Genomic DNA, 27,084 nt, shown 5'->3' on the forward strand with positions numbered 1-27,084 from the left:
GACCCAACACAGTCATAAATAAATAAATAAATAAATAAATAAATAAATAAATAAAAGAACGTGAATTTCTTTAAAAAAAAAAAAGGAGGGAAGACTTGAAAGACAAAGAGAAAGCTTCCTTGGTGGAATTTTGTCATTCACCCTTAAAATCATACCACTCAGGCTGCCTCTCTCTTATTTTTACACCTAAGTCATCAAAGTCAGTGAAGCCAACGGAGAAGTGATCAACAGGACTCCCCAGTGTAAATGATCTGAAACACGAGGTAGAAAACAGCCTTCTAGTTTGAAATACTTTCATTCCTTGGACTACGAAGCTATGTTATGTGGTTCTGAAAATGGCATTTATGGGAAAGCACACATACATCCAGAACGTGTCTGTCATTTCATACTTGGAAGACAGGAAATATTTGAGATCAGTGTAACGCCAGGGCTTTTGATTTAAAAGAACAATGTACGCATGCCATATTTAAGTCACTTCCTTAATTAAATTGGCATACAGCTAGCGATCTAACTGTATGGTAATTACTTTTTATTTTGTGAGGAAAAAGTCTTATGATATCAATACATTCTGGTGGATTGTTTCCCATAGAAAACATTTTAAAATATAGGGTAGGGTATTTCATTAGATCATTCAAAGTCCTTTTGATGTTTGTGATATTGTTTCCCTTCCACCCTTCAGTCACTGATTTATTAACTTTCATGGATTTCCTGGCCAAGGTATTTAAGAACTAGTGAAAACATTATCTTTGCAAATGCTTTCGGACATCCAGCTCTGAATGTCTGCATAGTGTTAATGGAATTCGTTATCTAGACATTCACTATCTTGTAGAGTGAATCATCATTGTGAATTGACCATGGGTTCGATTCTTTAACTACAAGGCATTTAATGATGCAGATGACCAGTCCATTTCTGAAATACTGGAGCATCCATCAATGGTAAAGAAAAAATCATTTGCCTTGATCTGCAAAAACATGGTGTTAGGTTGAGAGTATTTAGTCCTAACGCAGGTAGGATACATGTGAGGATCTGGTCCTGGTATCATTTTCCCCTTGGAATTTTCATAAGAAATGCCTTATAGCATGATATGTTCACAGTCTATGTTAGTTTTCTTATTGAAAGACAAAATGATTTTCCATTCTTTGAAAAAATCATGGTCCTTCCTCTGTTTTTTTTTCCTTAAAGCTCTGTTTTTATTTTTATTGATATTATTAATTCATCCACTCAGTGAATATCCAATCAATACCATCTTTCTCTTTCAACAAGACGTTGTGCCAGATACTGTGCCATGCAAGATATGACTTCTGCTGTCCATTGGGTTGCAGTCTGGTGAGAGGGCTAATACTTGTATTCATATATATATAGTATCCCTGGCAGTGATGGCAGGCCATATATATGATGAAGACTGTGTGCTCCAGAAATCTGAAATGGAAGGTATTCTGGCTGTAGTGGAAATAATATTTGGAGCTAAACTATAGCCTTCCTTTTGACAAAGATTGGAGGACAGTGTTGGACTAAGAAGCTACAGCAGAAGCAACAACATGGGCACTAGAAGGGCACTGTATGATCAGAAAAGAGTCTTTAAAAAGTTGCATTTAGAATTCAACCTTGAGGAGTAGTAGGTCTGGAGACTGGAAGAATAGTTGGGAGCCAGATATTCAGGCTAAATTCTAGGCAGTGAAGAGACAGTGAGATTTTAAGTAGGAGCTTGATGACTTCGCTGTGTTTTAAGAAAATGATTAAGGGCAATCTGCAGGATGAACACAGGAGGGAAGAAGGTCAATTGGGAAATTATTGTAACACTCAAGGTGTGATGTGATAAGAGTTGGAAAGGAGGTGGTAGCAATGTGAATAAAAGGGAAGACATGTAACATGGGAGTGTTATTTTATTTCCCCAGAGAATTGAGTTTTTGTTGATTAGTGACGCAGTAAAATCAGTTATGTTTCTGCTAAGCCTTCAAAAAATGTGCAACTTATTTTGCCCATGACTTACTTATGAAATGGATTCAGTCAGTGATTTAAAAGACATACATCAAATGCTAGGTAATGATTATCATCTTACGTCCAATATGTTTCCTTTCCCAACCCTCCATTCCCCACACTATGCAGGAGGAGGGGACCTTATGGACATTCCCTGTTCAACCCTCCTCCATCCCTCTGAGACTGAAGAGCATTTCTGTCTGAAGATGGGGACACTGCAGCATAGAAAGTTTATGTATACAAGGTGGCACAAAGGCAGTATTCCCATTATACCAATTTTATTTAGCAAGAGACAGGTCAGGATGGCAGTTACTTAACAGTGAAATAATTTGACCAGGCCAAACTTTTGATGAAATGTCTAATGGGTGATGATTAATGTTGAGCATATGTGGAGGACTGAGGTTTGTCCTCTAACAAGGAACTGGTCTTAATTACTGAAGCTGGCATGGATAATTTAGGAAATTTAGGACAATGACATTGGATTATTGTCTAGAATTCTCTGGAATAATTTTTATCTTCTTGGTCAAATTTACAAAAGAAAAAAAAAAAGGCTTGTTAATACTTGACTTTGCGTTGAGTAGGTCCCAATCTACTAGCTGCCCACATGGGACTGTCTATTTAGGGATTATCCTTGGCTCATCAATGGGAGGAGAAAACCAGGAAATCAGAGCATAAGCTTCAGTTGAATACAGGTTTTGACAACATTACTGAATATGCATCCCAGCAGATTACACTTGCAAGCAATGATTTCATTGAAACAATTACCATGCATGTACATCAGTTATACATTGTGTGTTTGTGTATCTATTTGGGAACATAAAATTTCTGATTTTGCGTATGTATATGATGAAATAGGAGCAGGGAGAGAGAAGAAAAATAAGAAATTTTACCTAAAAGCTGAATATTCTGAGTATTTATGCTTAAACCATTTTTTCTTGAAACTACTTAGAGACCTACCCTTCAGTGTTTGAAATAGAAATCATCCTTTTAAGATTCTATTTTATCACTCATTTTTTTATTTGTACAGAGTTGCCCAATTAGGCTGTACTCTAGTGTGCTATGATTTGCCCTTCTGTCCCAAACAACAGAACTACTGGGCTTTGAAAGCTGACATATGGGGGAAGGAGGTAAAAAAGGAAATGTTTATACCTCCTCATTTTGAGGTGGCTCCTCCAGAAATCTGATACTAAATATCTTCCTGCATCTGGAGGAGGGAAGAAAGAGGCCATACAGGCATTCTGTACATAATGTTGAAATAAAACCCTCTATTGTCCACCAAGACAATAGAACTAGTCTATAATAATGTAGTACAAGTAGAGCAGAAACTACACAAGCCAGCAATGCAATCTTTGTTCCAGTGTAATCTTCCATATCAACCATCGACAATCCCCAGGGGTAGGAGAAAGGCCTTTCTCCTATTTCCCATACATAACTCACCACCCCTTCTCTCTCTCTCCTTGCTGTGTAGGAAGCAGTGTAATAAGGCTCCCTTTCGGGATGGTTAAACACGTTTGACAACATAGGAACTGTCCTAAATCATGGCCAAAGTCTCCAACTAAGCTTGAACTCTTTGTATGGATAAACAAGTTGGTTAGTTTCATTCTCTGTTTCACAGTCTGCAGGTGTTTCCTTTGGTGGGAGGAAGAGAAGTAGAAATACTGAGAAGTATGATCTGAGGTGCTCACAATCAACACGCTACTTGGGAAGGTAGCATTTCAACTTTTATCTAGAAAGATAGCATCTTTCTATAGGAGTAGGAGGTGAAGACACAAACATGACTAAAACAAATTAAAATATCCAAGAACATCGGGAGGAAGGCAGAACACTGACTGAATACAATGAAGCTGACACATAACCAACCCTTCCCTAATAGTTCACCACTACCTGGCCCTCTGCGAGGTACCGGCTGGCTACCGCGGAGAAGAAAAGGATTGGTGTGCTGCCGTCGGCATGCAGCTTTCATTCATAGTGAGCATTCTGCCTAAATGCACAGATGAGTATCGGACAAATATCTCCCAGTATTTTTCTTGAGCCTAGCCACATTTTAGCCTATAAAACTGCTTGAATTTGTCCATACTTAGTCTTGCTGAAACCTATGACTTCAAGTTATGTGCAAGAGTCAGAAACAATTCCTAAAACATGTCCTGCCTTTTTGCAACCATAAAATTAACTTTTTGTTTAAGAGAAAATTCAATCTGTTAAAAATGTTTTATAAATGAGAGAAACTAGTCTGTAAAGATAAGACCATTAAGAATTGTGAAAGCAATCAAAATAGGACGACTGCATATTAAAAAAAGAAATTGAAAGGGCTCTGGAAGAAACCGGTTTATGCTGATATCTTTGCTTTACTGGACAACAAAAGAGAAAGAAAGGCTCACAAAGTTCATAACCTCTTGACATTCTACCTTTCTCATTGTTGGGAAAGGCTGGTCCCACACCTTTTTGGTGCACCTTTCATTTTGGTACATGTCTCAGAGTCTGTCACGTAGAGATGTTCAATACTTCTTACAAAGGTGTAGGGATATACCAGTGAATAAAAACAAGGACCCTGATCTCACAAACCTTATCATCTATAGTGGAGACATACAATAGATATATAAATATTTGAGGGAAAAGCTGTTAAAAAGAAAAAAAGCAGGATAAATGGAGAAATTTATGGAACTGTTAAATTGTTGAGTAGCTTTTTAATATAGAGCTATCAGGGAAAGCCTCTTTGGTTAGGGGACATTTAGCAGAAACCTGAATGATGTGAGGGAACATGCCAGGTAGATATCTGGGAACAATGGCTCTAGATAGAATAAACAGCAAGTGCAAAGGCACGGGGGCAGGTATGTGTCTAGTGTTTTTCCAGCTATGAGGCCACTGTGCCTATAACAGAGCAGGCAGGGGTGAAGTGGGAGTGGGAGGAGATGAGATCAGAGAGGTGAAGAGAAGGGTGAATAGAGAGATTATGAATGAGTCTTTTAGGCAACATTAAGGAGTTTGAATTTTATTCTGAATGAGATGGATAATTTTTTCAGAGTGCAAAATGAAACTGAGAGGAGGGCATCCATGTTTTGAAAATGATCTTGAACAAAGATCATTTTGTTTATACCGAGAAAGTTTGGGTTAGATCTGCAAAATAATATTTGGATTTTAAGGCACTTAATCATTGGAAAAATTTACCAAAGAACAATAATAAATCTCAGTCTCTAGAGTTATTTAGGAAAGGCCATGTTTATTTGACATGAACTGCCATCTAGAAAAAAGGATCAATGTGCTTCCCCCCCCCAGTCGTTTAATCCACAGTCAATTTGATTAACCACATAATCAAACGGATTTAGTAATTAAGACCACAGGAAAACTGGAATGCATTCAGCTCTTCAGTCTATTGTTTTTCAGCAGTAGGTACTTCCCAGGGGAAATATCCATTTGACAGCCTCTAGGACAGTGGTTCTGCTTTATTTGGCCCATGAACAACTTCAGTAGATCTTCGGTTATTTATTCTAGAAAAAAAAAAAATTTTTTTTTAAGATAGTACCACCAGGGGCTAGACATGAAGGTAACTTGGGATAATGCATGATTTAATATCAAACTGATATTTAAAAAATATTAACCCAATACTCAGTGGGAATGCAGAGAAATGAATTATCTTTTATTAAATATTGTATACAAACCAGGTTCTTAGCAGTTACCTTTCAGTGCTCAATAAGAACATTATGTTAAAAAAAAATTTGGTAAAGCTTTTCCTATTTTTCTGTGTGTTTTATTTATTTTGTTTTTTTTTTTTACTGCTTTCTTCTGTGCTTTTTCAAAGCCTCAATTTGTTGATGGCATAGTAAAGTGTTTAATATTTAGATAATAAAATAAATCATTTCCATAAACAGCACCGTGCTGAACACTTCTTATTGTCAGAATTCAGCACTCTGTGATCTTTAGTTGAAGGCCTTCATGCCATTTCCCCAAGATACTCAACTATAATAGGTTTATCCTAGTAAGGAACGTTCTCTTTTTTTCCTCTCAAAGGTACTGGGAATGGGATCAAGGCACATTGATCCTGTGACATTTTGGTGGCCTTTATACATTAGTGACAATTAGTTGCCAAGCTAACGGGCCGTATGAATAGGTTATAAACTATAACGCTACATAGGGCTTGCCCAAGGGCCAAATAAGGGACTTCCTAGGCCAGCTAAGACTTATGGCAGGGTGACCAGGCTGAAGAAGTGTGGGAGTCCTGCCTCAGACTCCTACTCTAGCTCTTATCCCAGGCGTCCCTGCGAGTCCCTGAGACCGCCAGGTCATTCTCTTCCCCGTTCCTGTGACTCACTGCTTGAGAGGCTCTTTTATCCCTTGCAGAGCACGATGCCCACAAAAGTAAGGGATTAATAATCCGTGTTTGTTGGTTCTGGTTTCTGTTTGTTTTAAACAGTGATGATGGATGCTCTAGTTGCTTTTAGAGACTGGATTAAGGAGTTAGATGGTGCTTGTGTACTTGTCAACCAAGGCTTTAGAAAAGCAACGTGTCTCCAGTGTCCAGAATAGTCACCCTTCTCCCTGGGCCCAGGCAGAAGAGCTACACAGTCCTGCCCACCCTGCTCTTCCCCTCCCATCTCAGGGTCCTCTGACAGCATGCTTTGTAAGCTTGTCTGTTAAGAGTAGGGACGTCAGTGCGCATTTCTGCCAATGACAAAACCAAAGTTCCACGCTTGCAAAGTGTGAAGTCAGTCCTGGAAAGGGAAAGTCAGCCCACTTCCAGAAATTTCTGGTAGATCCCTAAGCTGGATGAGACAAAGAATTGATAAAATTCCCTGTTGCCATGATGAGATCTGGAATGCTTGTGCAGTTCTAAGCTACCCATTTCCATTTCTAAGCAGTCTATTCTATCTAAGCCCCTCCACATACACACTTTCCATGGACCTGCCATTACACACTCAGTACACATGTTCAACATTGAATGCAATGTATATTCATGCATCTGGTCTGCCTTCAGGGCAGCCTTTTTTTAAAAAAAGTTTTATTTTATATTGGAGTATAGTTGATTAACAATGTTGTGTTAGTTTTAGGTGTACAGCAAAGTGATTCAGCTATACACATATGTGTATCTATTCTTTTTCAAATTCTTTTCCCATTTAGGTTATTACAGAATATTGAGCAGAGTTCCCTCTGCTCTACAGTAGGTCCTTGTTGGTTATCTATTTTAAATATAGTAGTATATGCATGTCAATCCCAAACTTCAGGGCAGCCTTGAAGCTGGTAAGAGCACGAGTCTCAGGGCACCCCTCTGCAACCATCTAGCTGTTCAATTTCAGGGTGAAACTGTTACCAAGGCTGTTGCCCCAGAATCATGCCCCGCCCCTCCCTCAAATGTAAACCAATTACAGTACTCATCTAAGTTTCAAGAGGAAGCTGCAAAGAGAAAAAAACAAGAGCTGGTTAGAACCAACTAGGCCCAAGATGGCAGAGGATTTGACTTCCAGTAGACCTTGAGCCTCATTGTAATGCATTAGCATGCTAAATGACACACCCACAGGCACCATGACAGTTGACAATTGCCATACAAAGACCAGAAAAGCCCATACAAGGACTAGAAAGGAGAGTTGCATCAGTTCCAGGTCCAAACCACACCCTTGTTCTCAGATAACTCATGAATATTCCTCCCACTCTTTCCAGTTTCCCCCCTTTTACCTCGACCCTCCTATGTATTTGGCATCTCTGCTCAGCTTGGGTTGAGAAATTGATTTTCAAACTAGGTTCCCATTTCTCCATTCTTTGGCCATCGAACAAAGCTTGTGCTCTTCCAGTCCCAGCATCGGTTTCGTTATTGGCTGTGGGAATCCAATCAGAAAAAGAACCTCCCTGGCCTAGACAAGGGGTCTCGGCCCAGGCTAAGTCTGCTGCCTGGGTCCAGTCAAGCAATCCAGTAACAAAATGAGGGGACTCCCTAGGATGACCTCTGATGTCTTTTCAAGGTCATGACCTTCAACTGTCTGCCTGTCACTACTTCCCAAAAGAACCACATCCCTCATCCTTTCTCCAGACATTATTTCCCCAACTCAGTTTCTTACCACATTGCGTGGCAGATATGGAGGTGGGGTGGGATGGCAGGAAGGAGAAGGGAAGGGGCGGCTCAGATTGTTTTCTGAAATGATTTTCTCCGAAAGTTTTATCCAAACAGTAATATTTGCGGTGGGAGCATCTAGAATTACCGTTTGGAGGGCAGAAGGCAGCACTGCAGCTCCGAGTGGAATTGCTCTGGTGCTTCTGCTGAGCTCCAAGCTTCATGAAGTGGAGGGAGGGACTGGATCCTCTGAAAGGCACATTTCCTGTTAATAACAGCTTCCTTATACTGAGTGCCTATCAGGAGTTATTTAATTTAATCAGCCTAATAGTTCTATGATATGGATATTATTATCTCTATTTTATATGTTAGGAAATTGGGATGCAGGAGGCTTAAATAATTTATCCAAGGTCACACAGCTAGGAAGTAGAAGAACAAGCATTCAAACCGAGGGCTCTTTGTGTTCACGATTTGTGTCCTTTCCACTACATGAATTGCCTCTTGGTTCGGACTTCTCTGGGGGAAATAGTAGAATAATTCAGCCGACCAGTGATTCCAGGCTTCGAGGCACAGGGAGTAATCTTTCCACAGTATGCGCAATTGGGACGCTATGGCCGTGGGTAGGTCCATTCTTGGTGAAGGGTTGATTAATTCCTTCGCTGCCCCCCAAGAAGCTCTACGCTAGCCCACCCCACCCCAGTGGCATTGGGAAGCCGATGGTGTTGGTGACCTTTCTGTGGTGACACATGCAAGGTAAACACAGACCCCGAGGGGAGACTGGTTGACTCCTCTGTGACTCAGCCCCTTACTCATTACGTAAACTCAGAAGCCCAGACAAGCCCCCAGTCCCCACACGTCACGGCACCAGGAGAGATAACCCAACCTGAATCTGGAATCCCGCCTTCCCGAGAGAAGCACCTGGGAAGCCAATTAGCACAGCACATTCTCAGTGCCCGGCTAAGGCCGCACAGAGGGGAAAATAACCATTCTCCCCTAAGCAGATGAAACCTGAGCCTTTTATTTCACGATACTAATCACCAAGTAAACAGGCTCTTTGATGCTAGCATCTGCGTGAGGGCTACTTCCCACACCGCCTCCTTCCTGCCTGCCTGCTCTCACCCAAGTCTCAGCAGCATCTCTGGGCCACCTTAGCCCTTGGAGCTGCCCTGCTGTCACGGGACCTAGGCCATGTTCCACAGAAGCCTGGGCTTAGGGACTTCTATTTCCTCCCCTTGGTGTGCAATATCCACGAGCTGCTTTGGCAGCTGCAGAGTCTCTTTCAGTGGTCTCCGTAGAATTTTCCTGGATTCCGGAGTTTCCTACCCCTGCTGGTTCATGGTTAATTCGCTGGCAGAACTGACTGCTTGAGAATAACTCTTGGTTTCCTTCAAGTTTCTTCCCTGCCTGATATAGGCCAGTTCATGAAGCAGTTCACACACACTGGTGCCAGATTTATAAAGTGTGAATTGAATTCTGCCCTTGGCCTTCTCTGCCTAACTCCCACAACTTTCCTATTGTAGCTTCTCTTAAAACACAGCCATGTTTCCCTTCTAAAGCCCTAGTAAATCCTGCCAGATTAACAAATGGGAGGGAAAGATGATTTCTTATGCATTTTCATATGTAGGCTATAAACAGTCCCTGTTCTCTGAGATCTTCCTTACAGCGTTCCTGTGGAACCAGGGTAGTTATCATGCTCTAGGTTTTACAAGAGGAAAAGCAGAGACCGTTCCTTTTTTTCTGCTGCCAAAAACCAAACCAAAACAAAAAAACAAACCCAAAATGAAGTGAATTGGAAATGAAGTCCAAGGAGCAGAGGCCTTCTGTCTTTCAGCTCAACACATGGTGATTTGCTTGATTACACTTCCCTCGGCCCCTCCCTCAAATCTCATAGGCGCAGACTCATTACCCCATTAGGATTTGGCTGGGGAGGCTGAACGGACAATGAGAACAGAGACGAATCTGGGTAGGCTGCCAGAGTTAACAACCTCTTATGTGCAATAAAACCAGACAGCATTTTTGATGGACCACATTCTCATTGCATTTGAACAGCCTTGGAAAGCTTCCATGGCTGCTGATTTCAAATAGGAAAACATCCCGTAGGGAAGCGGGGAAAAGATGTGTCCTTCGGGCTCGCCTCTAACATATGTGGGCCCAGTGTAAGTGTCCAAATAGAGGCGCACATGCAATATGCTTAAATACTTAAAAGTTATGATTCAAGCTTGAAAACTCTCAGATAAAACATAAAATATGTTCTACCCTCCTTCCATGATAAACAGTGATAATCTAGAGGTTGGGTTGAAATTTAGATTTCTCTCACTCCTTGGAGTTTCATTCTGGAACACAATGTCCAGGTAGAGATGGCCTCTCACTGCCCAACTCAGTGCCCTTGGTCCCAGGTCCACCCCCTTCTCTTCACATTCTGGCTCCAGACGTCAGTGTGTGTGGTCTCTCAAACTCCTGCAGGACCCTCTACCTCACATGTCCAAGTACCAGTGACACTCCCACCATCAGCCCCCCCAGGGCCACTCCTTGGCCTAGAAGTGTGCCCAGTTTGCATTCAGGTGCACACACACAGGAAAGAGGCCTCACACAGATCCTGGAAATTGACTCTGCTTGATTGGAAAGGGAATTCCAAGATCCTGGGAAATCAAAGCATGGTTGAGGGTATGTGTGTGGGAATAACCCTTTGGGCCCATGGACTCTTCTTCCCATTAAGAGAGCCGCTGTTAAAAGACCAGGCTGGGCGTTATAAGATGAAGGGCACAGAGCAGTTGGCCCTCTTGCTTGGATTTATGGATAGTGTGTATAAAGTAGGTCCTTTATAAGAGGACGTTTCACTTAGAAAATGGATACTTGCTACCGTGCCCACTACAGTATAGAAGTTGGAGATTCATCAGGATAATGTGCTCTTTGCTTCATATGCTGGATTAGAATGAATGTCTAGCTGTGATGGTTCTCAATTATGGATGCATAGTGACATCACTTGGGGAAGATTTCTATGACCCCACGATTGAGATTCTGACTTAATTTGGTTAGTGTAAGGTCCAGGCACAAATATTTTTTGTAATCTTTTTGTTTTAAGTTGAAGTATAGTTGATGTATAATATTATATAAATTACAGTGTACAATATAGTGATTGATAATTTTAAATTTTAAAATATAGTGATTGATAATTTTAAACTTTAAATTTATAATTTATAATTTAAAGTTTTACTCCATTTATAGTTATAAAATATTTGCTGTATTCCCTTGTAGCTTATTTTATACAGAGTAGTTTGTACCTCTTAATCTCCTACTTTTCTGTTGTCCTTCCTCCCTCCCTCCCCTGCCCCCAGTGGTAACCCCTAATTTGTTTGCTCTATCTGAGTCTGCTTCTTTTTTGTTATATTCACTAGTTTGTTGTACTTTTTAGATTCCACATATGTGATATCATACAGTATTTGTTTTTCTCTGTCTGAATTATTTCACTTAGCATAATGCCTGACAAGTCCATCCATGTTGCTGCAAATGGCAAAATTTCATTCTTTTTTTATGGCCGAGTAGTATTCCATTGTATATATTGGGTTGACCAAAATGTTTGTTCAGGTTTTTCTGTAAGATGTTTGGCCAACCCAGTATATACCATATCTTCTTTATCCATTCGTCGTTTGACGAACACTTAGATTGTTTCCATATCTTGGCTTTTGTGAATAATGCTACTATGAACATTGGGGTGCATGTCTCTTTTCAAATTAGTGTTTTTTGTTTTTTTTCAGATATGTACCCAGGAGTGGGATTGCTGGGTCATATGGTAGTTCTATTTTTAGTTTTTTGAGGAACCTTCACACTGTTTTGCATAGTGGCTGCACCAATTTACATTCCCGCCAACAGTGTTCAAGGGTTCCTTTTTCTTTACATCCTGGCCAACATTTGTTATTTGTGTTCTTTTTGATGATAGTCATTCTGACAGGTATGAGGTGATATCTCATTGCGGTTTTGATTTACATTTCCCTGATGATTAGCAATGTTGAGCATTTTTTCATGTGCCTGTTGGCCATTTGCATGTCCTCTTTGGAAAAATGTCTATTCAGTTCTTCTGCCCATTTTTTAATTGGGTTGTTTGTTTTTTCGATATTGAGTTGTATGAGCTCTTTCTATATGTTGGATATTAACCCCTCGTCAGTCGTATCATTTGCAAATATTTTCTCCCATTCAGTAGGTTGTCCTTTAGTCGATGGTTTCCTTTGCTGCAGGCACAAGTATTTTTAAAAAGCTCCTAGGTGATTTTATGTGCAGCCAGAATTGAGAAGCACTGGGTCCAGCCTAATGATTTTGCTTCTCAAACCCCAGGGCATTCGCCCTTGTACCTAGCCCTAAGAACTCAAAACTGTCATGGCTCAGGAGATGTTCATCTCCAGAATAACAGGGTCCCTGTGCTCTAGCCAACAATCAGTTCTGTCCTTGGAGCAGTGAGTAAGACTGGTCTACATAGGTTCTGCTGGTGGTAGGCAGAGCTCTTAACTGATATCTCCATGCCAGATGAAATTGAAAATATTTAACATTTAACAACCACTGCAACAATTAGTCCAAACAGGCTCCAACTGTAGAATACTGGTTGGCCTTACCATCATCTGACAGATTCCTCTAGTTACTCCTCCCAGAAATCTCTTACAATGGACATTACCGTGTACATTTATCAGGAAGGTGGCAGATCTGGGACCCAAAGTCAGGTCTTTCGACCCTGAATCCTGGGTTCTATCAACTGCAGCAGGCAACTTTTCTGGTTAGCCCAAACTGAGTTCTTTAGTCTATAACGTTGGCCTAAGCCAGGACACTTGAAGGAAGATATATTACTGGCTACATATAAAACACTACCTACAAAATGGATCACCTAGTTTAAATCTACACAAACACAAAGGAGGGAAACAACAGTTTAGAGCCTCTATTTGAATGACATTTATTTCTGAGCTGAGTAGTTAGCTTTTTAATTCTGAAGTTTATGTGTAAATTCTGACATATACTCAGAGCTGTGCTTACCCTTAACAATTGGTCGCACTCAAGTCTTGCAAATATGGGATCCACGGTTTTAAGGTTTTAGCTACAACGTGACCCATGTAAGTTTAAGTATCTGATACTTACACCTTGTTTACTTTAAGTTCACCAGACAGAACCGGATCTTTCATGGCCATCTAGTCTAACTTCTGTTTCTGGGAAAGTTTGCATTTAAACCATCCCAGAGACAAAACTTCCCCACTTGAAATACAATTTCTTTCTCTGCTCAGCAGGGGAGCCTTCTATTCAAAGCCCAGGTCAAGGCCTATCTTTGTGGCAAAGTAATTCATTGTAAGTCTCTGTCCTCAGCAAGGCAGATTCAGGTTCTGAATGGAATTTTATACAATTTGGGGAGTTCCCTTTATGATAAAGAATGCAGAATTAGGCACCAAAGTGAACATTAATTTAGGATGAGAAAATAAATCACATACTGTATTGTTTAAAAATATTTCCATGTGTAAATCTTATCTCTTCAACAAGACTGTAAGCTTCTTGGAGGAAAAGATCATGTCTTATATATTTTTCAATTTCTCCACATACTTTTTCAGTACTAAGCATGTTATAGTTGCCCAATAATTATTTGTGGGTTGATTGGCTATCTACCAATTCTTGCAAATCTCTGTAGAGGTTAAAATGGTAGATTGATCAAGATAGAAGGGATTTAATAAGGGAAGTTTCCTCATGGAGGTGTGCTCAAAACTGATTTTTGAAGAAGGAAAGGAGGAGTGCTTGATTGGAAAGGCGAGACTCCATATGGGGAAATAGGAAATTAGAGATAGGTGTTTAATGAAGCTTTTAAATTTATTAAGAGAAATACGAGTTTATAATGAATATCTTCACTGAAATACAATCCCCTGAGTATAGGAACATGTTCAGATTCATTGAATGAGCTATGTTTGGTAAGATTTTCAAAAACAATGTTGTGATTTTAAAAGCGGTTAAAGTATAGTGGTATCTGATTATCAGTGGGTAAGTCTCCCAAATGTTTCCATCTAGAGAGAAAAAAAAAACACAAAAAACAATGGACAAGTGATTGAAGTGAATCAAAATTGCAAAAACTCCTTAGGTCCTTGACAACTCTCCCAATATTATGCTCCAAAGAATCGTGGCTCTTTGTGTCTGCACGGGCCTTTTCGTGTGACAGAATGGTTTACAGGCTCACATATGAGGAGATGCTTTAGGTTTTCGCATCCATGATTTCCATTCATGTCTGCTTGTGAGGTGACTGGGAGGATGATGAGATGCCATAAAGTGGAAAATGAGCTCCTCTTACACACCATCTTCTCCCAGATACTTCATAGCTGAAACCCACAAGAACATGGAGGCTACAAAGAAGTCCTGATGCTTTTAAAAATCATGTGGGTACTTGAACATCTGTCCCAAGTCCAGTGGAATGGTAGCAAGCAGTCAGGAGATAAGCACGGCATCTTACAGATTCCTTAACCTGATCCCATGTAAGCCAAATTCTGCACCTCGCCTCTGCTACCGTGGGTTTATAGGATATCACAGAAAGTCAAGGGCAGCAGGGGAGGAGCATTCTAAATTCAAGGCTTCCTTTATTTAGACACAGGTGACTCACTGCCTTATAACTTTCCTATAGATTGTCCTACTGGACAAGAACCGATTTTATTTCTCAGTTTACCCTCCAGGCTGTGTGTTGAGTAATTATTATATGTTACTTCTATCATCTGATAGCCTGGATGTTTCTGATTTTTCCTCTCCCAGTGCCCTAAGCCCAGTGTGGGTCACATGGTAGGAACTAAGTAAGTATATCTTGATTGATTTTGTCTTTTTAAGTGCTTCATCTCAATAAAATTGGGCCTCCACTATGTCTCCCTATCACTGGTTCATTCCAACTTGGCCAGGACTTCACATTGCTAAATCAATTTTCACTGAAGGAGATTTTCATGTTATTTACTTTCCTGGTAATAAACACATCTCTACTACCTTCATTAGTTCAGATGATTAGGAAGCTGATGATTAGAAATCCTTACTTAACTTGAGTTGTATTTCACTTCAAACACAGATGAGTAAAGTCCTGCGTAGAGTATAGGTAGCTATTGACTTTATCCATTCCCAGAAGCTTTCTCATCTCTCTTATTGTACAACAGATATTGCAACTCCAGCCGTAGGAATAGGCAGTAACAAGACTGGCCAAATATTTCCCTAGCTAGAAAGTTACAGTTAAAATTTGGGCATATGAACCAAGCAGGGCCAGTCAGATTCTTTCCCTGGTTTTGTTACATGGGAACTAAAAGAGAAAGGAGTGACCGTTTTCTGTTGGGCTCACTAAACAGAGAGTGGATGTGAATCTGGAACTTCCTTCAGCTGTTTTCTGGAGTTACTCAGAGGGAGTCTCCACTGTAACAGAGCATAAGGCAGCTCTTTCAAGAAAAGTAGGGCCAAGAGATGAAGGGAGAGCAGGAGGATAGAGGCAAAGGATCAGACAAATATTGGACATTTATTGACCCCAAGATTTAGTCACGCTTAAAGTTGGTGCCTCTCTTGGATTTTCTAGTTACAAGAGTCAATAACTATCCTCCCCCTTTATTTTCTTACTTATTCGTTTGAATTGGTTGTTTGCCACTGACAATCAAACGTTACCTGTGGAATATCCAGGTAGATTATCCAAACCAACTTGGTCAATTTTGGACAAAGTATATTTTATCAGAATTTCTTTCCCTAAAAGAACTTTCCCAATTGAATATAGTAAGTCCCCGGATTGAAGAAGTGATCAACTATTGCTCCTGTGATTGTTATGAGCATTAAATAAGCCAGTCATATAAAGCTCTTAGCACTTAGCACATGGTTCTAATTGTTTGTTAATTCTCATCATCATCATTTTCATCCTAAGTGTTTACTTAAAGTTATTGAGATGGACACTAGGTTGAGAAATTGCCTGGAAGCCAGAAAGTGGTAAATCTATATGCTATGCGAGAACATTTTACAGGTAGTACTTGGGGGTTAGTCTATATGACTATAGTTATATGGAGTAGAATGTGCTTCAGAGATTTTTGTTGCTTTTGTTTTAAAAATTCTCCTGTCTTTCTCTTAGTATTCTCAGAGCCTTTCCAAGTCAGTTACATAAGTGCATCTGGGGGGAGTTGGCAAGGTTTATTTTTACATGGAAAAACAATATATTACTTTGACTGCATACACAGGGAGACAGAGGTAGCTTACCGATATGGGCTAAGACAACTCCCCAAAAGCAAACAGGATCCTATCCTTTTTCATGAACTGCCGTCCAGATGATAAGAGCACTTTAAAAAATAAAATAAAATTTTATGTTACTTCTGAACTAAGGTGAAAATTTTAAAGAAATTTAAAAATTATTTTGAAGAAAACATGAGAATTGCTCATCAAATTAACTAAACAAAAGCTGTTGACATAGTATGTTGTAAAGCTTGCGCGTCTATCGTCTGACTCATGAGGCAATTAAAAGCAATTCTGGTGAATAAATTGGCTGTAACAGGACAGGAGACTACAGTTATCATAATCCGGGAAAGATTCAGTAAAACGACAGAAGTTGAAAAAATTCAAAGTAAGAAAATCAACCATTTTTGCTCCAGAGGATGCAAGTTGAAAACATCTTTGTTTTTTCACCCACCATTTTATTTCTGTTCTCACACCCCACCCTCCTTTACATGAATATTAAGGACTAAGTCTTTAGCAACAGGCTTTGGTTGTGGGTGAGATGGGGGTAAAGGGAAAAGTGTTGTGTATGGCTTTTCATATGTTAATAAGTTGATTCCATGACAACCATTGAAAAAGAAGGGCTGGAAACAAAAGCCACCACCAGAGAGAGGATCAGTGCTCTTTCACGGGCGCTGTAAGAATAATAGCCGAGACTCTCTCCTCTGAAAGGTATCTGATGGCCACTCGTCAAAGGGCTTTGTTTTAATAGTGCAGAGTCAGTATATAATTAATGCAGAGTTTTATGAGTCCAAATTGCACCCTCAATGATGCTTCCCTTTTAGAAGGTTGTGAATAAGAATCTTTAACCAAGAGGATTTGCTTCCAGGAGGAACCTGGGTTGTTCACAGACTATCAGTTCCTGTGATCATGCACTTCAGTCTTAGGTAAAAAGGTCAAGGGCTTTTATCTCTGAGTATCCGAAGGCGTTTGGAGCTGGGCCACTGGAGAAGTGCGATGGGAAAGGCTTGCGCTCCTCTCCAGGCAGCCTTTGAACGTGGGGCAGCGTTATCCCCAATGACATGTTGAAAGCACTGAGGACGCACACAGGATCGGGCCCTAGGACACCGATGGCATTCCTGGGCTTCCGTGACCAATGACAAGAAATCCCAGCTGGCTGTTTATCCTTCCAGAAACATGAAGTGACATCCTTATGGCAGATTTTGTAATGCCTAGTACAGCTAAGTTTTTACTTTGACTTAAGTAGTCACACATATCAATTAGCTGTTTTATCAAGTTAGCACAGTGCATTCCTTCTACCTAGTTCTAAAACACTGTAAAGTGCTGCATTCAGGAATAATGCTGACTTTACTAATTGTCGGTCCAGCCTTGCTTTTCTCTCATGTGTATTACCCAGTCTTTGATTGAATTATATTAAATTCCTCTTATTTGTCCCCTTTAAGTAGTTGCCAAAAACTTGCCCTGAGTAACTTGTGATACAGTGTTTTCTCTGTTTGGATAGACACAAGAGCTTTCATCACAATGGAATGCTTATGGAATTACATATTTCAAAGGACACTAACACGAAAATACAACTTCATTCAGAGTCAGGTCACAATGATGAATAGTAATGCCAAAATGATTACTAAAAGAATTTGCAATGTGCTTTTAAAGTATTGGCTTTGGTCTTCCCTGTAATTCCTGTTTTTTTCTTATAAACTTCATGAACTTACATGAATCTCACTTTCATGCTATTAGTATCTATAGTAGTGTTGTTTCATGAAAAGAAAAGAGATATTGTAGCTCTGATGAATCAGAATTTGAGATCTGACAATATCGTTACCAAGATTGTATCGAAAGTATGCCAGTTTACTTAAAATAATCATATTTCCAAATGCACATTTTATTCAATATCTGCAGTATGAAGTTTATCATTGTCCAATATTTTGGTAAAAATCGTTAAACCACTCATTCATTCAACAAACTTTTAATAAGTGTCTATTGTGGACCGGAACTGGACCAAATTCTATTCACACATAGATGACAATATTTTTGCTTTTCTTGAAAAATTCATTGTTTAGCGAAATGGATAATTATGCCAATAGATAATTACAGTATTTTTTATATCTCATCTCTTCTGAAATTAAGATTTGATATGGCTTAAATAATTATATATGAGAAAAGATAAAACAAAAGAGGATGAATAGGTGAAATAAAATCAAGACAGGAAAAGAAAATAAGATGAAAGTATGGGTACGGTGTGCTCTAGAAACAGACCAGAAAATCCTGTATTGTTGCCAGAAGTGATCCACAAATTTAACCTTGAATTTTTTAGCAGCCAGTCCAAAGAGTACTGTTTAAAAAATTCATGGTATACCTAAGAGCAGACCCAGCAAAAACTAATGATAAGCCAAACTTTTACTTGTATGGAGATATAAGAGAAATCTCCCTACTGGATCTGTGAAAAAGAGTGTATGTATAGTGTCATGCCGTGGTACATTCTCAACAACATTCCTAAAATAAATGCAATATCATGGCTCTTATAAATATTTTGGGTACTGTTCCTCAGTGCAAAATAAGACAAAGATTCAAAGTGCTTACAATGGCCACAGATCTCCTCTAAAGAAAGGGAAGTAGCCATAGTTGACTTGACTACAAGTAACTGTGCTCTGTACCATGTAGCCTCCCTTCTAACAGACACACACACACCTCCAGAGTAACCCAAACCTCCCAATTACAAACATTATGGCCACTGCTAATTGGCCTGGGGATGGGAGGGACACTTGACTCAAGAGGAACTAATGTTTACAGACTGGCCAGTGGCCTTACAAGGCCATCTGACAAAAAAGGTTTGTTCAGAAAGGGTGATCGAAGTTGAGAGGAAACAATTGGATGTTTTCTTTTGGAACATTTGAAGTTAAGAGATACACAGAGGGAGGCAATTATTTGGAAGTGTGAGCAGGAATCAAAGGGCACAGAGAGAAAAGTTAGGTTGCAAAGGCCAAGAGGCAGCTGAGACAATAAATAGGCACAAAGTGAAAGGGACACACAGAGCAAGGGATGAGGTGGTGATTTCCTGTCAATAAGCTCCTGCTGCTGAGCTGGGGTTGGAGAGCCCTGGTTCTCCAGATCTGCAGTGGATCTGCAGATCGCTGGTTCTGCAGTGGTTTCTGAAAGACAGCAGGTCTCCCTGGGACCTGACTCTACTGTGCTTCTGCTCTTCCTGCAAGACATGGGCTTGCGCTTATTACTGTAGCTAACCTGAGAGAATTGCTGACTTTTGTCATTGTCAGAAGAAGCCAAGTAAGTAGCTCATGGCACAATTTGAAGTGCAACTCAGTACTAGAAATCCTACAAGGAAGTAAACAGTGAAGTGCAAACATGCAGCCCCTCAAGGTCTGGCTTGATCCAAGAAAAAACATATACATATAATGGTGGGAGTCCAAGTCCTTCAGATAATCTTCCATTAGGGTTACCACTATGATTTGTAAATAAGTTCTTCATAAGGATTAAATGGCAGAATATCTGGGCTTGCACTCTGGAAAGAATGTAGAGTGCAGATGTCTCCTGAGTTGATTAAGGGTCAATCTAAATGTTTTGAATATCAACAAACTGGAGGATAGGGTTGATGTCCTTTCATAGAAATTTTTAAAATGTGGGTACTTTTCCTCTGTTTATAGGTGGGCTGATCCACAGGTGGTGGGTTAGGGCAACATGTTCTAACAAAACAGAACAAACTCCCAGTTCTAAATCTCAAGCACACAAATAAATGCAAATCTGGAAACCCACAGCTCTGTTCCATAAAACAGGGCTGCAGAGATGTTTATCTACAAACATTTTAAAGTATGATGGGCAATGCTTGTTCTCCATGGTCATAACAAAATTTCCATTATACCGTCATAGAACATCTTGCCTGATATGGCATTATTAGAAAGAACAAATTGAGTATTAAAGTTCAGCTGCCCAAGGCAATGGTTTTAGTTTTAGTAATAATATAAATGTCCGCTGTGTATTGGAGTCCCTCCTGGTCATCACAGTGATCAGTATAGGACAGGCATGAATGGAGGACCCGGTAGACATATGAAAGGAACAAACGACTCATCAGAACTGAAGGGGATTGGGATGTGGCACTGACTGAACCTTGACAAATACAGGCCACACAGAGAACCCACAGACTCTGAGCCCCTGATGGTGGAGACCTAGCTGAAAGCCTAGCCTATAGCAGGCTTTCTACGCCTCCCTTCCACTATGCATGCAGGAGTAATTGCAATGCTGATGCAATCACATGCAGAAGTGGCCAAGGTAGATGAGGGGCTGATGTAGAAGCACTGTTTAAAAAAAAAAAAAAAAAAGCAACACACTTATGATGAAAAAGAGGGGTATCTTGACCAGAGTCATGGAAGATACTGATTGCTGTAGAAAATTCAGGTCGATACAACACTCAGTAGTTCTTAACCAAGATAGACATTAAATCATATATGGAAAAATTTCAAAATGCAGTTATGTCCAAACCATATCCTAGAGGAATTAAATTCTATAAGACTAGGATGGAATCGGACCTCTGTAATTGGGTAATGCTTTCCAAGTCATCCTGATCTGCTTCCTGATTAATAGGATCACAAGACCCACCCTGGGTGAGAAACCAATTCCTAGATGTGAATGTCAGAACCCCTCTGGGACCTTATCTCCACATAAGTTGGAATTTACCTGGCATGTACCTATGCTTAATTTAACTATTTAGACAACTATATACAGTACATTTCAAAGTAAGGATTAGGCCTTTATTAAGTTCCTAATTCAAAGAACCCATTCAAATGCTAGGCTCATTCTGTTATTTATCTGTGCCTAGCACAAAATGGGAAAAACAAAAACAACCTGTCGGATTTAATTGATTTTGTGAAATAAAAGATTCTCAGAAATGATTTGATTATTTTTTCCTTTTTTTTCCCTTTATTTCCCTTTGGTTTGCTAAGCCAAGTCAATTGACTTTCAGAAGTAATTAAGTCTTCTAATTTTACTAGCAAGATATTGAGGGACAGAGCTTAAGGAAGAGAAAGTTTCCAAATGTTTTTGATATTACTAATGTAGAGAAGATTTCCTATTTTTTAGAGGATTTACACTAAAAAAGAAACCACCAAAAGGTGCTACTTTTCAATTCCCAGATTAGAGAATTTTCTCATCTGTGTCTCTGCAGTGGATAGACTTTTGGGCTTGATAGCAAGAGAACAATTTGGTTCTTCATGTTGTTGGGCAAATTTCTTATCTTTTAAAAATTCTTGACTGTATCTGCAAAATAGATGGAATTGTATCTACTATATAGAGGATTTTCTAAAATAAGAATTAAATAAACTATTTAAACTACTGCCATCCATAGTCTTTGCCTAACTTTGGAAAGTTGGATAAAAACAGAGCATAGTGAATGAGAAGATTCGACTAACTCATTCTTTTAGCAGGATACTATGAATAGATTTGGTTTTGGTCATTGTGGAATGATCTCCCTCTTGAAATGACTTCTCTCTCCAGTCTAACAAATTTCATGTTTTGAATAAAATGTGGAACTGTGCATTTAAAATTCCAACTATGGGTTTTCCTTTTACTTTGAAATGTCCCTATACATGGAAAGTGAAGGAAAAAATTGAGGCAGCTGCCTGAATAATTCCAACCAAACCAAAAAGAGACTATAATTGTGTGGATTATTATCTGTGCAAGTGGTCCTTAGCCTAAATTATCTAGATAATTGCTACAATTCTGTTCTACTTTGTATACAAATACATCACCTTAGTATTGAAGAAATGTGAGGGATAGTATTCTAGCCAAATTTTAATTTCAAATTATTCTTTCATGAGCTTCCTTGCTTCAGTGGTTTAGTAACCTCATAGAGTTGCCTTATTTCTTTTCTACCATTTGCTATACCCTATTAGAGAAGGAGGTGATATATACTATTTTATGCTGTTTCAAAACAAAAGGTGACTAGTACTTTGAAAATATTTCTTGGGGGACCATGCTGTTTACATTTCCCTGAGGAGATAAGAATAGGTGATGGGAGGATTTTGAGATCTCAATTTCTGTTTCATGAATCTCAATGTAGTACTCTAAAAAAAAAGGTCAGCTATAAGGTATATATTAAATATGCAGAGAAATAGAGGTCTACATGGCTTTTCCCAAAAGAAAATATTTAAGATTATCTACATAACAACTAAAACGTCGGAATGGAAATGAAAAATACTATCAAATATTTGGATATTGTGTCTAGAAAATATAAAACATGAGGTATTTTTAAATATTCAGGAATTTGAAACTATTATAGCTAGAGCACCCAAATGTTAGATTAGAGCATCAATATACTTGTTTTGTAGAAGACATCTACCGAAAATGAGGGTATTTCAAGAGAGCAGGTTCTGTGGAAGATTCTAATTAGATATGTTGTGAAGTTTTTGTAAGATGTGGATGCCTAGTTTATGAAGGCAGTTGGAAATTCAGAGACAATGGTTTATTGGAACAAGTTTTATACTATGACTTATAAAACCTGGGGTTCTCTGTTAGATAGTGGTGGGACTTTGGAAAAGAGTCTTCTTCTGTGCCTTAGGATTGTCACCTGTGGTGTTGTGGTTGTGAGAGAGGGCTCTGGAGTCTGAATTGAGCCAATGGGAAGAGAGGGGGCCTCGCGTAACTGTCAGCATGTGATTATTGCCACTTCATTTTCCTCCCAACCCCATCGTGATAGAACACTTTCTCTTCCAGGTCCACTTATTTAAAGATATTTGTTAGTGCTGAGGACTGTGAGGTCAGGGTGTGGGTCATGAAAAACTCAATGAAAAAAAACCGGAGGCTTCCGGAAAATCAAAACTGTGGGAATACTGACATAATGAGTTTGGACACACAAACACCTTTTTACACTTACACAAGAGAGTTTCAAAAAGAGGGAAGCTGAAAGGAATAGCTGAAGATTAGGGCAGAATAAAAGAAGAGAAAGGGATAGAACAGAGGAAGGGGAAATGACAAAAAAGAAAGAAAGAAGTAACTATTAGTTTATCGTCTTCTTCAAAAAGGACTAAGCAAGGAGAGAGCAACTCAGAAGGAAGAAAAACAATAAGAATCCCCCTGCACTTTCTGAAAGGGGAGATGAAAGTAAGAAGATCCTTAAAGGCAGGTTCCAAGATGGGGACTCAGAGGACTGAACTGAATAACTTGAAAAAAAATTAAAGTATAGTTGATTTACAATGTTGTAAAGGAGAATGGGGCAGAGGGATAAATCAGGAGTTTGGGATTAACATATACACACTACTGTATATAAAATAGATAACCAACAAGGATGTACTGTATAGCACAGGGAATTATACTCAATGTTTTGGAATAACCTATAAGGGAAAAGAATCTGAAAAAAGAATATATATATTCTTTTTCACTTTACTGTACACCTGAAACGAACTCAACATTGTAAATCAAATATACTTCAGTAACATTTTAAAGTGAAGTTGGTAGCTATACTGGTTAGTATCGACTAAACCGGTATAACCAATAGATTCAAATGCTGTGTCTCTACCATAAGTGAAGTTTATTTTTCACTCCATCCAGAATGGATGTTCCTGTGTCCCAGGCTGGGAGGTGGAGGGAGGACTGTTCATGCCATCTTTCAGGGAACCAGGATGACGGCGAGTCTATCGTTTTTAATATGTGCAGTACATGGATGCTGTGGTTATCAACATCCCAGGCGGTGGAAAGGGAAAATGTCTCTTGACGTTTTATACTCCAGGCCTGGAAAGAAAAGACATCAATCATTTCTGCATATTTGCCATTGGCTGGAACCCAGTCATGTGGCCACAGCAGAAAGCAGAGGATCTTGGGAAATGTGGTCTAGCTGAGGAGGAGAATGTACTCTGATAGATGGCTAGCAGTCTCTACCACAGTTGCTGACGTTTAAAGCCCACAGATTTCACACACACACACACACACACACACACACACCAATTTCTAGCTTCCCCCAAAATGGAAAGACGTGAAAATTCTGGTCAGATTCCACATGACAACAATTTGATGGAGCCAAGCAGTAGCTCCCCTTTGGAAGGAGTATCCTATCTTTGGGTTGCTATCATCTTCACCGCTTCTATTTTTGTCCCAACCCTGGTCCGACTTCACTTCACCCTGGCATATCAACTCATGCTTGAAGGGATTATATAGTTAGAGGCCTTCTTAGCCAATGTAATTGGGACCAATATTTGTTTGGTTCATTAAAAAAACAACTAAAGCAGGAAATTAAAAAAAAAAAAGTTCTTTAGGCTTTCTATACTATCCTAAAGCATATTAATTTACTTTTTTTGGCTAGATTATAATCTTGCATCAAAGTCCTTTCTTTAAATACATGTTTACTGATAGAACTCAGAGCTATCTTTTTTCTATAAATCTCACACATAATATCATTCCTATAATGTTCAATTTTTTTAAGTAAAAGGAGAATTTAAGGACATTTTGTGAAGCACCTTGAGGGAAGAATGCTTTAGATTTTGGTGCTTTTATGCCCATCATTCCCAGATGTCTCATTCACACCTAATTTTTAGTGACTCGTCTTTACTAAATTGTTCCAAAGTATTCAAGTTAGTTTTTATAGAGACAATAGCTTCTTTTTATTTTACGTTTCTATTTTATTGGGTGAAATAATATTTTGAAGAATCATGTAATTACAATAACATACATCTGTCATAAATAAGTTTGAAGATAAACACAACTGACTCTTGGTAAGTTTATTAATTCAGTTAAGGCTAAGTTGCTATTTTCACAGAAGGGTTCAAAAGCAGGCAAGTAGTTTAGGGTGGGTAAACAATAACCCTTAAAGTGTTTCCTTTTTTGTTTAGTTATAGGTGAGCTATGCTATACCTACGTTCAGTCCAAAAAGTAGGGGAGGAGAAAGGAGAGAGTCCAATGCAAACAGTATTGTATTTAAGGAGACAACCCTGAGGTTGTACTTGTCATTACTACTCACATTCTGTTGGCCCAGATCTGGTCACCTAGCCTTGGGTAGCTACAAGATGGCTGGAAAATGTAGTCCATAGCTGGCCACGTGTCCAGATAAAGGTGGAACTTCTAATACTGAAAGGAGAGGATGAATCTTGGCACTAGCAGTCTCTGCCCCCATAAACAAAGAAAGTAATTAGGGGAAATGGAAGTGAGTCTTGTGTACTAATGTATAAGTTAGCTTTTGCTGCCCAGCAAACTATCCCAAGCTTAGTTGTTTGAAACAACAAATATTTATTACTCCTCATGTTCGTTTGTTGAGTGCTTTTTCTGGTCTGGCTGGCTTAACTGGGGCTGCATGATCTAGGATGGTCTCACTAAGATGACCTGTTTCTGATTCACATGGTCTCTCATCCCCCGATAGGCTGGCCCAGGCTTCTTTTTATAGGTATCTCAGAGGTGCATAAAGCAACAAAGGAGCAAGCTTCACAGGATAAGCAATTTTCAAGCCTCTGATTGCATATATTGCATATATTTGCTGAAGTCCCATTGACAAGGCAAGTCACATGGCCATCCCCATAATGCAAGGAGTAGAAAGATAGACACCATCTCATGATGGCAGAGGCAGCAATATCACATTGCAAAGAAGAGTACATATAGGGGAGGGAGGAATTTGTGATTGCTTTTGTAATTTACCACACCTAAGAAGCAATCTATTAACTTTGAGGGTTCAGTTTTTTTATAGAGAGTGTTGGTTACCCAGACTAGTCTGTTAAGTGAAAATCAGACATCAGAGCTTCTATCTATTTGTTATGATATTTGCTCCTCAAAGGAGAAACAATTGCTTACCTCTACTCCTACTTAGAAATAGGGAAGGATTTTTTAGATAAGAACCCAAAAGTGCAAACCACAGTAAAAAGGTTGATAACTAGAATACATTGTGATTAAGCACTACTTTCATTAGAAACATAAATAACATGAAAAGCCAAGTACGGACTGATTGTCTATGTAGCATATTTAGCCAAAATGGGTTATATACACCAAAACTCCTGAATATCCATAAGAAAAAGATAAACAACTCGGTAGAAGTATGGAAAGAGTCATTTTTGGGAAGAGGAAACTCAGAGGCCAATAGACATATGAAAAAAGGCTCAACCTTATAAGACACTGAGGAAGTGCCAGTTGAACTCTGAATCAAATACCATTTCAACTCCTAAGATTGGCAAAAATTAAAAAGCCAGGCAATGAATGTTGTAAAGGATATGAAGCAATAAGAGCTCACGTATTTTGGACAGGAAATAGTATAAATAGTTTGGAAAATGATTTGGCACTATTTTGTAGAGTAAAAATGTTCATATCCTATGACCCAGAAAATTACTCCTAGATAAATAGAGTAATTTCTACCCATGTGCACCAGGACACATGTATGATAATGTTCCCAGCAGAGCAGTGTATGTAAAAGTTAATGTTTGGAAACAACCTGAATGTTCATTGACATGAGAATAGATAAATATTTTTTATCTTTTTCATGCCATGTCAATTATACAGCTGTGAAAGTCAATAAACAATAGCTACAAAATATATATGTAAAATAATCAATAGACACAAGTATCAATGTGTGTGAAAAACATCTATTTCAACAGGATAAATATGGTGTGAGTACCTTTATAAAAAATTTCAAGCATGCAACCCACGCAAAAAACAATATATTGCTTAGGGATACATGTATATGTCATAAAAATGTTGAACAAAAAAACAGAATGATGAAGAAAAATTTCAGGATGGTGGTCGGGGGGACAGGATAGGATACACGAGAGTGTGAATGGTACTGCAGTGTTTCATTGTATTGTTATTATTTATACCTTTCATATACGTTATTGTATTCTTTGGTATTTATGTACAATTTATAGTTTTAAGAAAAAGGATGGTGGCTTGTGGGCTGATATTGCTTAGAGTT

The sequence above is a fragment of the Balaenoptera musculus genome, chromosome 12 (genome assembly GCF_009873245.2).
Source record: "Balaenoptera musculus isolate JJ_BM4_2016_0621 chromosome 12, mBalMus1.pri.v3, whole genome shotgun sequence".
NCBI classification, from domain to species: Eukaryota; Metazoa; Chordata; class Mammalia; order Artiodactyla; family Balaenopteridae; genus Balaenoptera; species Balaenoptera musculus.